This window comes from Saccopteryx bilineata, chromosome 2 (assembly GCF_036850765.1).
Source record: "Saccopteryx bilineata isolate mSacBil1 chromosome 2, mSacBil1_pri_phased_curated, whole genome shotgun sequence".
In the NCBI taxonomy this organism is placed as follows: Eukaryota; Metazoa; Chordata; class Mammalia; order Chiroptera; family Emballonuridae; genus Saccopteryx; species Saccopteryx bilineata.
The window spans coordinates 190204168-190217276 of record NC_089491.1 but is presented as its reverse complement, the minus strand read 5'-3'; the positions used below and the strand labels follow the sequence as shown (position 1 = coordinate 190217276).

Sequence of the window (13109 nt, the reverse complement as noted above, 5' to 3'; positions counted from 1 at the left end):
CCATTGGAGCAAAGTTTGCCCGGGCGCTGAGGATGGCTTTGTGGCCTCTGCCTCAGGCGCTAGAATGGCTCTGATTGTGGCAGAGCAATGCCCCAGATGGGCAGAGCATCGCCCCCTGGTGGGCATGCCGGGTGGATCCCGGTCAGGTGCATGCGGGAGTCTGTCTGACTGCCTCCCCATTTCCAACCTCAGAAAAATACAAAAAAAACCCCAAAAAACTGTAAGATTTCACATATAGGTGGGATATAAAACAGACTTATAGATATAGATAAAAGTGAAGTCATTACCAGTCAGAGGGGGATGTTGGGACATGGGGAGGGGGTGGGAGGAAAGCTGTAAAGAGGGACAAATATAAGGTGACGGAAAGTGATTTAAATTTTGGTGATGGGCACACAACATAATCAACAGTTCAAATGCTATAGAAATGTTTACCTGAAACCTATGTACTCTTATTAATCAGTGTCACATTGTTAAATTTAATTTTCTAAATAAATTTTTTTTTAAAAGTAAATTTTACGATAGGTGAAATATGTGTCAAATAAAGCTATTCTTTTTTTCAAAGACTATAGGGAATGAGTAGATCAGAGAAGGCTTGCGCAGAGGAAAGATCATGACCAGACAGAGTTGTCATTCCTAAAGCTTGCAAATACTTGAAACTGAAAGAGAAAGGGAAGAAATCAACATTTGTTAAGTTTCTAATTTGTGCCAGTCATTGTAAAACCTTTATATATAGTATTTTATTGAAGCCTCCCAATCACTCTATTATCCCCATTTTACAAACTTAAAACTAGGCAACATAACATATTGGTTAAATTGCAGAGCCAAAGTCCAAACACATTCAGTTCTGATTTCAGAGGCATTTCCTCTTTCCACTGTGTCATACTAAATTCATTCTTACAGAGTTCTTTTACCAGGCCTTACCAAAACATAAATTGAATTTGTTCCAGAAACACAATATAGAATGTAAGAACAAGAAAGGCCTCAGTGATAATTAAAAAACAAACCAAAATCACAAAGAACAACAAAAACCCAAGCATCTTATTAAATGGAGTATTTAACAATAACACAAACAACAGTTGGCATCAGGGGTCATACCTTAAATTATTCAAGCACGTAACTCAGTGCAGCAAGAAGCTAGTGTAGAGAACATTACAAATAAATAAAGAGTAGAAAATAAATGCACACAACATTTAATTATATCATGCTGGCACGTGCCCAGATGCAGACAGAAGAGGAGCTCCAGACAGTGGCTGCACTGAAAGAGTGCTGGAGACAGGGCTGACTGCCACAGGCTGATGAGCCGCACCTTCCTAGGGAGGGCGTTCTACTGCAAGTGTGTTTTCAGTTTTCTTAAATAAAACCAAAAGGCTTTTGTGGCAACCATAGCCAAACTGAGGAACTTTTCCTTTCTTGCTGAAGTTTATACTTCTGTTCCCATTAGTCGGGCTCTCCTTATGGAGAAAAATTACATAAAACTTAAGATATAGTGGCATAACTCCCTGATGTAACAATGATTTATGTTAGGAAACATACAGTGTAACAGAATACGCTATATTATTAGTAGCAATGTTAGTATTAGTGGCAGTGGTGGGTCGGCAGTAGAAGTAAAATACAACGATTCATGGTAAATGATAGCATAATGACAAGTATTTAATGGAATTCAAAGAATATGAGCATATTAAAGACAAGAAAAATGATAAAAATAGTTATGGATTAAAATATGCAAAAATCAATTCAGTGACATCAGTGAAAATGATAGGTTAAGGGTATATGAAAGCTTCTTCCCCATAAAGCAATGTAAACACTGGCAAAAATTGTCAGACTCAACTATTACTGAGCTCTCAAAATCAGCCAACGTTCTATACCAATCCAAAGTGCATTTATTAAACAAAAATAGCTGAATCTCAGCAAAAACAGTGAGCTCTATGGCTCTTGAACTTGCCCTGTTCCCATCCCTATCTCCATAGCTCCACAGAGGCCTGGAAAAGCAATCATTCACAGTCAGTGTGGTAACAGGAGCTTGGCAGTCATTGGGGGAGAGGGGTATACTGGCATGCCTTCAAAGCCCCATTCCCAGAGAACTGTCATTAATTGACCTGTTGGTTCCCTAAATATCCCACTTGCAAGGCTGTCCTTAACCTGACTTGGAGCTTACCCAGTACAAACAGCCTTTGCACTGGGGACATTTGTTGAAAAACAAAAAAAAATCAGGAAATTGTTTAAGATTATAGCTGCCTGAGGTCAAACAAAAGGCTAACCAGAAAGATTTGTTTAAAAAACTAGTGCATGCCCTGGCTGGATAGCTCTGAGAACATTGTCCCAATACTCAAAAGTTGTTGGTTTGATCCTGGTCAGGGCACATAGAGAAAAGATCAATGTTTCTCTCTCTGTCTCTCTCCCTTCCTCTCTCTCTCTCTAAAATCAATACAAAAATATTTTTTAAAGCTAGGGAAAAAAAATATCCACAGGGTTTTTGATATGTCCAGGCTATGTGCATGCATAGGAAACAACTGACAAGGCACTAAGCTCTCACTTCTGGCTAACACTGACATTCTGTGAAAGCTGGAATTAAAGGCTAAGGAAGAATTGTCTACTGCCTGAGTGTTGCAGGTGTGCCCCATCATGAACAAAGTCCCTCAAGAAAACTGGGAAATGTATTGGTTATAGGCATTGAAGGAATTCTCTGTCCAACCATTAGCTGACCAGTAAGCTGAGCAGAGATTGCACAGAATTAGTTTAGAAATGTTACTGGACAAACAAATAACAAATGGCAAAAACCAATCCTGAAGAGCAAGAACAATCTAATTTCCAGAGTTTCTATATTATATATATTATTTTGAATGTCCAGTATTTGATTTAAAAAAATTTAAAAAACATGCAAAGAAACAAATGAGTATGGCCCATACACGAGAAAAATAACAGTGAATAGAAACTGTCTCTGAGGAAGGCCAGACATTGGCCTCACTATCAATGACTTAAATAAAATATAACTATGTTCAAAGAACCAAGGAATCATGTCTAAAGTACTAAAGGCAAATATGAGAACGTTTCACCAAATAAAAATACCAATAAAAAATGTTAAAATAAAAAACCAAATAGAAATTCTGGATTTAAAATATACAATAAATGAAATGAAGAGCTCACGGTAGGTTTGAATAGCCAGAAGAAAGAATCGGTGAACTTCAAGTTAGGTCAATTTGGATTATCAGTCTCAGAATTGAAAGAAAAATATATGAATAAAGCCTCAAGAATCTTTGGGATACTACCAAGAATATTAGATATGTATAATGAGATTTCCAGAAGGAGTCAGAGAAAAAGAAGCAGAAATATGTGAATACAAAATGACCAAAATATTCTCAAGTCTGATGAATCTTAAAAGCAGCAAGCACATAGAACTGACCCTCAATATGATTGACTGCTAATTTCTTTTCAGAAACCATGGAAGCCAGAAGGACATGGAAGGCCTGTTCAAATTGCTAAAAAACAAGACTCTCAACCAAGAAGTCTATATCCAGCAAAATGTCCTTCAAAACCATGAGAACTAAAGACACTCCCAGATGAGCAAAAACAGAGTTTGTTGCTAGCAGACCTGCCATACAAGAAATACTAAAGTCTTCTGGGCTGATATGAAAGGACTTCTAACAGTAACTCAATCCACATGAATAAATAAAGAGCTCTGGTAAAGGTCACTATATAGATAAATTAAAATAATAGCATAAAAATATTTTTTGGTTTACAGCTCCTTTTTTGTCCAATCTGATTTAAAAGACAGCCACACAAAGTAATAATTAAATTATTTTGATAGGTATATAAGGCATAAAGATATAGTCTGTATAACTATTTGTATAACACAAAAAATGGGAGAAGGAATGAAGCTATATATGAGGTAAGCCTTTGTATACCAGTGAAATCAAACTGGTATTAATCAGAATTAAATTGTTATAAATTACCAAGTTAACTGTAACCCCCAACATAATCACTATGAAAATAATTTTAAAAATACATATGAACAGAAATGACGAAAGAATGAAAATGACATAATAGAAAATACCTATTTAACAAAAAAGAGGGAAGAAATGAAGGAACAGAGAAACAAACAGAAATGAGATATAGAAACAAATAGCAAAATGGCAGACAGAGATCTTATGTTATCAGTAATTATATCAAATATAAACACTCCAATCAAAAGTCAGTGACTGACAGAATAGATTAAAAAGAAAATATGATCAACTATATGCTGTCTACAAGAGACACACTTCAGATTCAAAGACACAAATAAGTCAAAATTAAAAGGAGAAAAAAAGACCATGCAAATAGTATCCTAAAGAGAGCTAGGTGAGTATACTAATTTCAGACACAATAGACTTTAAGAAAAAAAATTGTTTCTAGTGACAAGAACATCTTACAATAATAAAAAGGTTCAATTTATCAGAACAATTATAAACCCAAACACAACAGACCCTCAAAGTACATGAAGCAAAAATTACAGAATTAAAGGGAAAAACAGACACTTCAATAATAGAAGTTTAAGAGTTCAATACCCAGCTTTCAATAATGCATACAACATCTAGGCATAAAAACAAGAAAAAAGACTTTAACACAACTATCAATCAACAGACCTAGTAAACATCTATAGAACACTCCACCCATTAAGAACAGAACACACATTCTTGTGGAAGACACATGAAGCATTTTCCAGGATAGACCATAAGAAAATGCCTTAATAAAATGGAAAGAGTCATACACAGCTTGTTCTCCAATCACAATAAATTCAAAATGGGTCAAAAACCCAAACGTAAGAGTTGAAACTATAAAAGTTTTAGAGAAATCATAGGTTTAAATTTTCATGACCTTGGAGTAGGCAATGGTTTCTTAGATATGATGCCAAAAGCGCGCACGTGCATACACACACACACACACACACACACACACACAAACTAAATTGAACTTCATAAAAATTAAACTTGGTTGTCCTTGAAAGAACACAGGAAAGTGAAAGGACAACCAACAGAACAAGAGAAAATACTTTCAAATTGTATGTTTAATAAGGGTCTATAACAAAAGTATACATAGAATGCATATAAAAACATAGCAATCTATTATAAAAATGGACTAACAGTTTTGAGTATCTGTTCATGCACTTATTAGTGATTCAAATATCATCTCTAGAAAAGTATCTACCATATTTCCCATGTATAAGATGCTCCCATGTATAAGACACACCTAAATTTTGGAGTCTGAAATTTGGAAAAAAAAATGTATTACATAAAGTTATTGAAAAGTTTTATTCATCATAAAATTCATATAATTCCTCATCACTGTCAAAACTCCCATCCATTAGCTTGTCCTCATCTGTATCTGATGATGACTCAGTCTTCAACAATGAGCAAAAAAACAAACGCAAAAAATTGGAAAATGCAAGTAATAAGTCTACAACCACTGTGTAAGACGCATCCAGTTTTTAGACCCTAGATTTTTAGAAAAATTGTGTGTCTTATACATGAGAAATATGGTACTCAAATCTTTTCCCACTTAAAATGAAATGACTTGACCTTTTATTAATTGTAAGAATTCTATATTTATTCTGGATCCTAGACTCTTATTAGATATATGATTTGCATACACACACACACGCATATCTAGTTTTTACATTTTATATGAAAAAAGAATGCTGGTAAAAATGTGCCCAATTCAAACCTCCAAGATAAAATAATTTAAAAAGCAATCTTGCTTTAGACTGCCCTTACCCAGAAACGTTTCAAAACAATTTGATGGCCTAGGAAAGATCTCAGCATGAAAAATAGACTTCTTCATCTTCCTTTTTTTTTTTTTAAGCGAGAGGGGAGATAGTGAGCCCCGACTGGTATCCACCCAGCAACACCTGTTTGGGGCCAATGCTGAAATCAACCCAGCTATCCTCAGTGCCTGAGGATGATGCTCACAAGAATTGAGCTATCCTCAACCCCCAGGGCCAACACTTGAACCAATCAAGCCACTGGCTGTGAGAGAGGAAGAGGGAAAGAAGAAGGAGAGGGAGGGAGAGAGAAGCATTTGATCGCTTCTTCTGTGTGCCCTGACCGGGAATCAAACTGGGATGTCCATATGCCTGGCTGACATTCTATCCACTGAGCCAACCAGCCAGGGCCAATAAGACTCCTTTAAAGGTTTTTGCTATATTGTACACACCTTTTACCATACTGTTAAACTCTAAGTTTTTTAAGAGGAAAAGAAAATAGTTCTGAACCTTGCCATAAACTGCAACACAATACTCGATTTAACAACAAAAATAACATTTATAATTCCCCTAAGCTTTGAATGTTAAATTGTTGAGGTTGAGGCAGGGATGAACGTTAGAGTGGGGAGGGGGGGGGTATAGTTGATGGTGCTTGGTAGAATTTCACAAAATGATTACTAAAATGTTATATGCTTAGTACAAATATATAGAATATTTCTTTTTGTTTTTAATTTAGTGATCAGAAGGGAGGCAGAGACAGACTCCTGTACTTTGCCCCGACTGGGATCCACCCAGCAAGCCCACTAGGGGGAGATAGATACTCTGCCCATCTGAGGCATTGCTCAGTTGCAACCAGAGCCTGAGGAGCACCTGAAGAGGAGGCCATGGAGCTATCATCAGCACCCAAGACCAACTCACTCTAATTGAGCTATGATTGCTTGAGGGGAGAAGAGGGAGAAGGAGGAGGAGGACAGAAAGAGAGAGAGAGAGAGAATCAAAAGGGGTAAGGGTTGAGAAGCAGATGGGCACTTCTCCTGTGTGCCCTGACCAGAAATAGAATCTGGAACATCTACATGCTGGGCTGCTCTACCATTGAGCCAGCTGGCTAGGGCCTAAAATATTTATTAAAGGCTTTAATTCTCCTTTCAAAGATGGACACTTTCCCATGTCTTTTTTTCTCCGAAGTGAGAAGCTGGGGTGGGGGGAGGTTGGAGGGTGGCAGACTCTCACATGTGCCTGACCGGGATCCACCCGGCATGCCCACCAGGGGGCGATGTTCTGCCCATCTGGGGCGTTGCTCTGCTGTAACAGGAACCATTCTAACACCTGAGGCAGAAGCCACGGAGCCGTCCTCAGTGCCCGGGCCAACTTTGCTCCAGCGGAGCCTTGGCTGGCTGCAGGAGGGGAAGAGAGAGACAGAAAGGAGACGGGGAAGGGTGGAGAAGCAAATGAGTGCTTCTCGTGTGTACCCTGACTGGGAATTGAAGCCATGACTTCCACACACTGGGCCAACGCTCTACTGCTGAGCCAACCAGCCAGGGCCTCCCATATCTTTTAAAATTCTTCATTGTTTTACTAACATATAATTAATTAATAACTAATAATTTTATTTAAAAACACATTTTTCACAAATATTTTACTTTTAGCTGTAAGCCAATATGTCAGCTGTCCTCAAACTGAAGGAGATTAAGAGTAGAATTTCATTCAAATAGAAAAGGTAATTTTCAACACAAAATTGCCAGATCTATACAAAGTACTCTTAATGCTATATTTTTCCTAATAATTAAGATATTTCCAAATCCTGTTTCAGGAACAATGACACATAATAGTCATAGAACTTTTATATCATACATGAATTGCTGTTGCTGGCACTGGAATTCTATGCATTTCAATGAAACTTAACAATTCTTAACAAATGAGTGAGACTGGGTACAGAGAGCCACAGTTATAATCATATTCTGTGTCTCATGACATCATTCTTGTTGCTAGATTGTGTTGGTTTTAAAACAGTTACAAATATTTTTACCTCCTCCCATCAAAAATTGAAGTCTATGTCCCCTCTCCTTGCATCTGAGTGGATTGGTTCAAACAGAGTTAACAGCATAAAAGATGCTATGTGACTTCAAGGCTAGATCATACAAGGCCATGCAGCTTCTTCTGCCTTATTCACTGGAACACTGAGTGTCATTTAAGAACTTGCAATACCCTGAGCCCACCATGGTAGAGAGACTATGTTTAGGCTCTCCAGCTGACAAGTCCTAGCTGAGCCTATGCCTCTAGTTACTCTCATTAAGGTCCAGCCATGTGAATAAAGAAGCCATCTTGGAGTAGCTTCTCCAGTTCCACTGGTGCAGTTCCTATCTTCAGTTCTTTCTAGCTGTAGCCCCGATATAATGTAACCACGAGCCATAGCTGCTGTGCCCTGTCTGAATGTCATAGAATCCATAAGCAGAATCAAATGCTTGTTTTATGTTACTATATTTGGAATGGTTAGCTTCTCAGCAATAGATAACCAGAGCACAGGTTAACAATTTAATTGAACAAACATTAGGTAAATGTCAACTCTGGACAAGGGAATTCAAAGACTCCTAAAGACATGATCCTTGCCCTGAAGGAATTTACAACGTAGCAGTAGCCTCTAACCTGCTATCAGTTTATGAAGACTGCTTAACATCTAGAACAGTACCTGGTACACAGCAGATATTAATTATTTGCTGAATGAACAAATGAACTATTTATTTTGTGTGGCTAGAGTGCTGGATAGTAAGCATCTCTACCTGAATGTCAACATTTTTAATTGAGAAACTACATAAAGGACAGGCTATTAATCACATATGTACAAAATGGGATATAAAACTTCTATTTTATAATTTACCTTTTTATTTTTAATAATCTATAGTTACTCTTTGGTGTTTATATCAATTAAGAGTCACATTTTTTCAAATCATACACATTTTCAATATATCTTTCACAATACAGACCTAGGACACTTTGAAAATAATTAAATTAGTAGCTCAAATATTAATAAGCACACTTGAAAAAATGGAACTTTCAACTAGACATGAACTGCTTAGTCTATATCAACCTATAAATGAAAGAACAGTTTGTAATTCCCAAGTTTTTATATCATCAACAGAAATGCTTGAAAAAACGCTTAGTGTGGTGCCAGAGTTTTGAAAGGCGCAGTGGAGTCTGGAAGGTAGGTGGCGTGGTTTCCTGGATTGTGGATTGCGATGACCATCCCGTCCGTGGAGGAGCTGAACTCCTTCAAGTACAGTGCCCTGCAGAACCTGACCAAGAGTCTGGGCCTCCGAGGTAACCTGCTAAAAGCCTTGAAAGCCCACCTGAAACAGGAAGCAAGAAAAGAAAATGAAAATCAGAAAGAAAGTCTAACTTCCCCATCCTCTTATGATGAGACTGAGATACAGATTAGCAGCCAGAAACTAGCTGAGAGGAAACAAACTGGCCGTGTCACCCACACCAGGAGAAGGCACAGGACAGTGCACAGGAACCCTGACTCTCAGCAGGATCATTCAGGATCGTAAAAACAAGTAATCCCACTGAGTTCCAGACTCAAGAAAAGCAGGAAAACCACTCTCAGAACTGAGGCAGGAGCTCCTTCTCCACCAGAGAAGAATCAAGGAGGTAATGAAGATTCAAAGGTACTTTCAGAAAAAAGAAGTCTGTCCACACAGATGGGTTTTCCAAATCTGAAAAAAATAAAAGCATTGCAAGCACTACTCCAAACTTTAAGAAGCTTCATGAGGCCCGTTTTAAGGAAATGGAGTCCATTGATCTATATATTATGAGAAAAAAGGAACATTTTGAACAACGCAATTTATTTAAAGAACTGAAGAAGCAATCTGTCACTAAGGAATTGGTGGCAACTCCAGTTCGTCTCCAAGGACGACTCTCTATGGTTTGTACTCCCACAAGTCAGGGATACTTGCAAGGCCAGGCCCAGGTCACCGTGGATCAGTCGGTCAAGCACTCTACTCTCTCAGGAACTAAAATGAATGTCAGGTTTTCAGCCACTACCAAAGATAACGAGTACAAGCGTTCACTGACCAAAACTCCGCAGAAAGTCTCCACATGTGACCATATCTGGGAATACCCCAAAAGGCCAGGCTATGGTTGGAATAAACCAGTTAAAGACCACAAAGGGGAATTCTGCCCCAGTTACTACCACATTCAGGTTGACCGCAGAAGCAGCACAGACTCCGGTCTCTGACAGAAAACCAGTGTTGATCTCAAAGCAAGTTTGTCTCGTCCCCTCACCTATGAGCCACACAAAGGAAAACTGAAACCATGGGGACAGTCTAAAGAAAATAAATGTCTGAATGATATATAAACAGACTTAGCTTCCACAAGAAAACTTACAAGCAACCTCGTTTCCAGACCAGGGAGGAGCAACAGAAGAAACATGAGCAAGAACGGAAGGAGAAAAAAGCAGAGATTCTGGGAACTTGGAGGGGCCTCATTATGGCTGCAGATTAATAGTTTCACATCCTGTAAATATTCCTTTATTCTGAACCCTTTTTAGTATGTATTTTTATAATCCTTCCTACTTTAGTAAAAAGACATTTTTCTGCTCTTTATTCATAATATGCAGTGTTGGTGGGTTCTTCATATGCTACAATCTCTGGAAAGATGTGGCTACCTTAAAGCTTACAAATTCTTCTAAATGTTAACCCAAGTCCCTGTACAACAAACTCAGTTTTCTGAGACCAGCCTATAAATCCTTTTTTTTCCTATCCTATAAATTATTCATCTAGATTTTTAATGTCAAGTTCTCCCTGCTACTTCTAATATCAATAGAATTGCAATCCTTTTCTAGGCAAGAGCATTTACGTGATGGCAGCTAGTTATACCACACGCTTTAGTAGAAACTGAACAACAGTAAGCTGGGAAAAGTGACCTCTTCATAGAGCAGTGGTTGGCAAACACATTAGTCAACAGAGCCAAATATCAACAGTACAATGATTGAAATTTCTTTAGAGAGCCAAATTTTTAAAACTTAAACTATATAGGTAGGTACATTGTTATTAACTTAATTAGGGTACTCCTAAACTAGCCAGAGAGCTGCACTCAAGGGGCCAAAGAGTTGCGCGTGGCTCGCCAGCCGCAGTTTGCCGACCACTGCCCTAGAGAATCTAGTCGTCTTAATGAAACTGTGGGTCCTAAGGGTTGGTTATATAGCATCAATATTTTACCAAAGCAAAGTGGTGTTTTTCAAGCTTATGCACCAACTTTGTTCAGATCATTTCATGTAACTGCCATCTCACTCAATATATGCTTAAAAACAAACCCTCTGTAGCTCATTCTAGCCTTGCTTATTTAATGATAGGGCCATATTAAAATTTGAGGGATGCTGCTTTAAGGATTGAGTTGCTTAGCATCATATCCATGTTTGTTACACCTAAGTTGAGCTTCCCAGTTTTGTACTGCTTCAGAAGTTCATAAAGATTTTTTTCTCAAAAAAGCAAAAACAAAACAAACAAAACTAAAAACAAATGCTTGATGGAAAATACTAATGATACTTCAATGACACACAGATGGACCTCAGAGATGTTGTGGGTTTGATTCAAGTCCCACAATAAAGCAAGCTGTAATGTTTTTACTGGGGGAGGGTCTTGCCTTCAATTTACAAAAACAAAAATAAAAACGCCCATATCTGTAAAGCACAATAAAGCAAAGTGCAATAAAATGAGGTATGCCTGTATTAAATTCTTGTATGCATTTTAGTTAAGTGAATATTCCTAAAAATTTGTGAAATTTTATCTCGCTGTTATCAAAATAATTAGTAACTGAATTGAGACTGCTCAATTCCTCTAATATCCCATAACTGATGTTCATAAAAGAGTCACAAAAGAACCCATCCCCTAAAAAGAATAGTTCTACTGAGTGAAATAAGAAAAGCCTAAAGCAGGGGTAGTCAACCTTTTTATTCCTACTGCCCACTTTTGTGTCTCTGTTAGTAGTAAAATTTTCTAACCGTCCACAGGTTCTACAGTAATGGTGATTTATAAAGTAGGGAAGTAACTTTACTTTATAAAATTTATAAAGCAGAGTTACAGCAAGTTAAAGCATATAATAATAATTACTTACCAAGTACTTTATGTCGGATTTTCGCTGTTTGGCAGAATAAATCTTTATAAAACAATTTACTATAGTTAAATTTATCTTTTTATTTATACTTTGGTTGCTCCGCTACCAACCACCATGAAAGCTGGAACGCCCACTAGTGGGCGGTAGGGACCAGGTTGACTACCACTGTCCTAAAGTATTCTTTAAGCTCAGCTGGAACCAGGCCTGACTCAGACTAGCATACTCAAAAGTTTGGTGTCCATTTCCAGGAGGTCTGTTACCATGTTTGCAGTCTATGCCTGCTGATAACTAAGATATGCAAAAATCTAAGGCTACCTGAATTTTCAAATGTTTACATATTTACCCTACACTTTTTCTGAGCTTATTTTTAAATACAGCTTAGATTTAAGTAATTTCTCTATATACCTTCATGTTTCTGAGATTTTAATAGCATCTCATTCTTCCTCACACATCTTTATTTCTACACTCATTTTATTATAACACTGATATTTAGGAACAGAATAAACATGTATACTCCTGTCCATATGAAATTTTTACTACTATATAGCAGTAGAAAACATGATTCAACTTGTGGAAAAGTCATTATGGTATATTAGAATGGTAAGAATACTATAGTTTAAGTCTAACTATATCATTAACTAGCAGTAGATCTTTGTGAGTCAGTTTCCTGATTTGTAAAGTGAGGGGATTATACTGGATAATCCCCTTCAATTCTACAATTTATGTGTGAGTAGAACAACAAGCTGTTCTATATCAGACTTATACTGTTATTTCCAAACCCAAAACACAGGGCAAGGCAAAAGAAGGTTTATAGTTGTAAGTATGTAAAACACAGAGTGTATTCTTGTATTATTATTTGTTATTGTATTATTCTCCATACGAACAACTGTAAACCTACTTTTGCCCCACCCTCTATTATACGATGCATTGTTTTCACAGAACTCAAAATTATTGCAGCTTTATACCACACAAGTGGCTTAACTTTGAAATTTAGAAATTAATATTTGTCACTTTATGTGATTACATCTACTTAAGACATGACATGTATTTTAATGCTTCCTAAGGGTATGAATAATTTTAAAGTTTACCAAAGTTAAATTATAATACTCACTAAACAACAGCTAACTAAATTATTTAACCTTTTAAAAAGTTTTTATTAGAACAAAAGTAACCACTAAATGTTTGAAGGATTCCAACCCCCAGTTCTTGTTGAGACTAGCCCCTGTAAACAGAATGCTTATAAGATCTCAGGCAAATAAAATCACAT

General features: G+C 37.2%; 1 protein-coding gene and 1 pseudogene across 1 annotated transcript in view; one reads left to right on the top strand and one right to left on the bottom strand.

Moving 5' to 3' along the window:
- Positions 1–13109, bottom strand: part of LNX2 (ligand of numb-protein X 2) — a 72638-nt gene that overhangs the window by 21877 nt on the left and 37652 nt on the right. The gene's annotated exons all lie outside the window — the stretch shown is intronic.
- On the top strand, positions 8574–10231 carry LOC136325115 (nucleolar and spindle-associated protein 1 pseudogene; annotated as a pseudogene).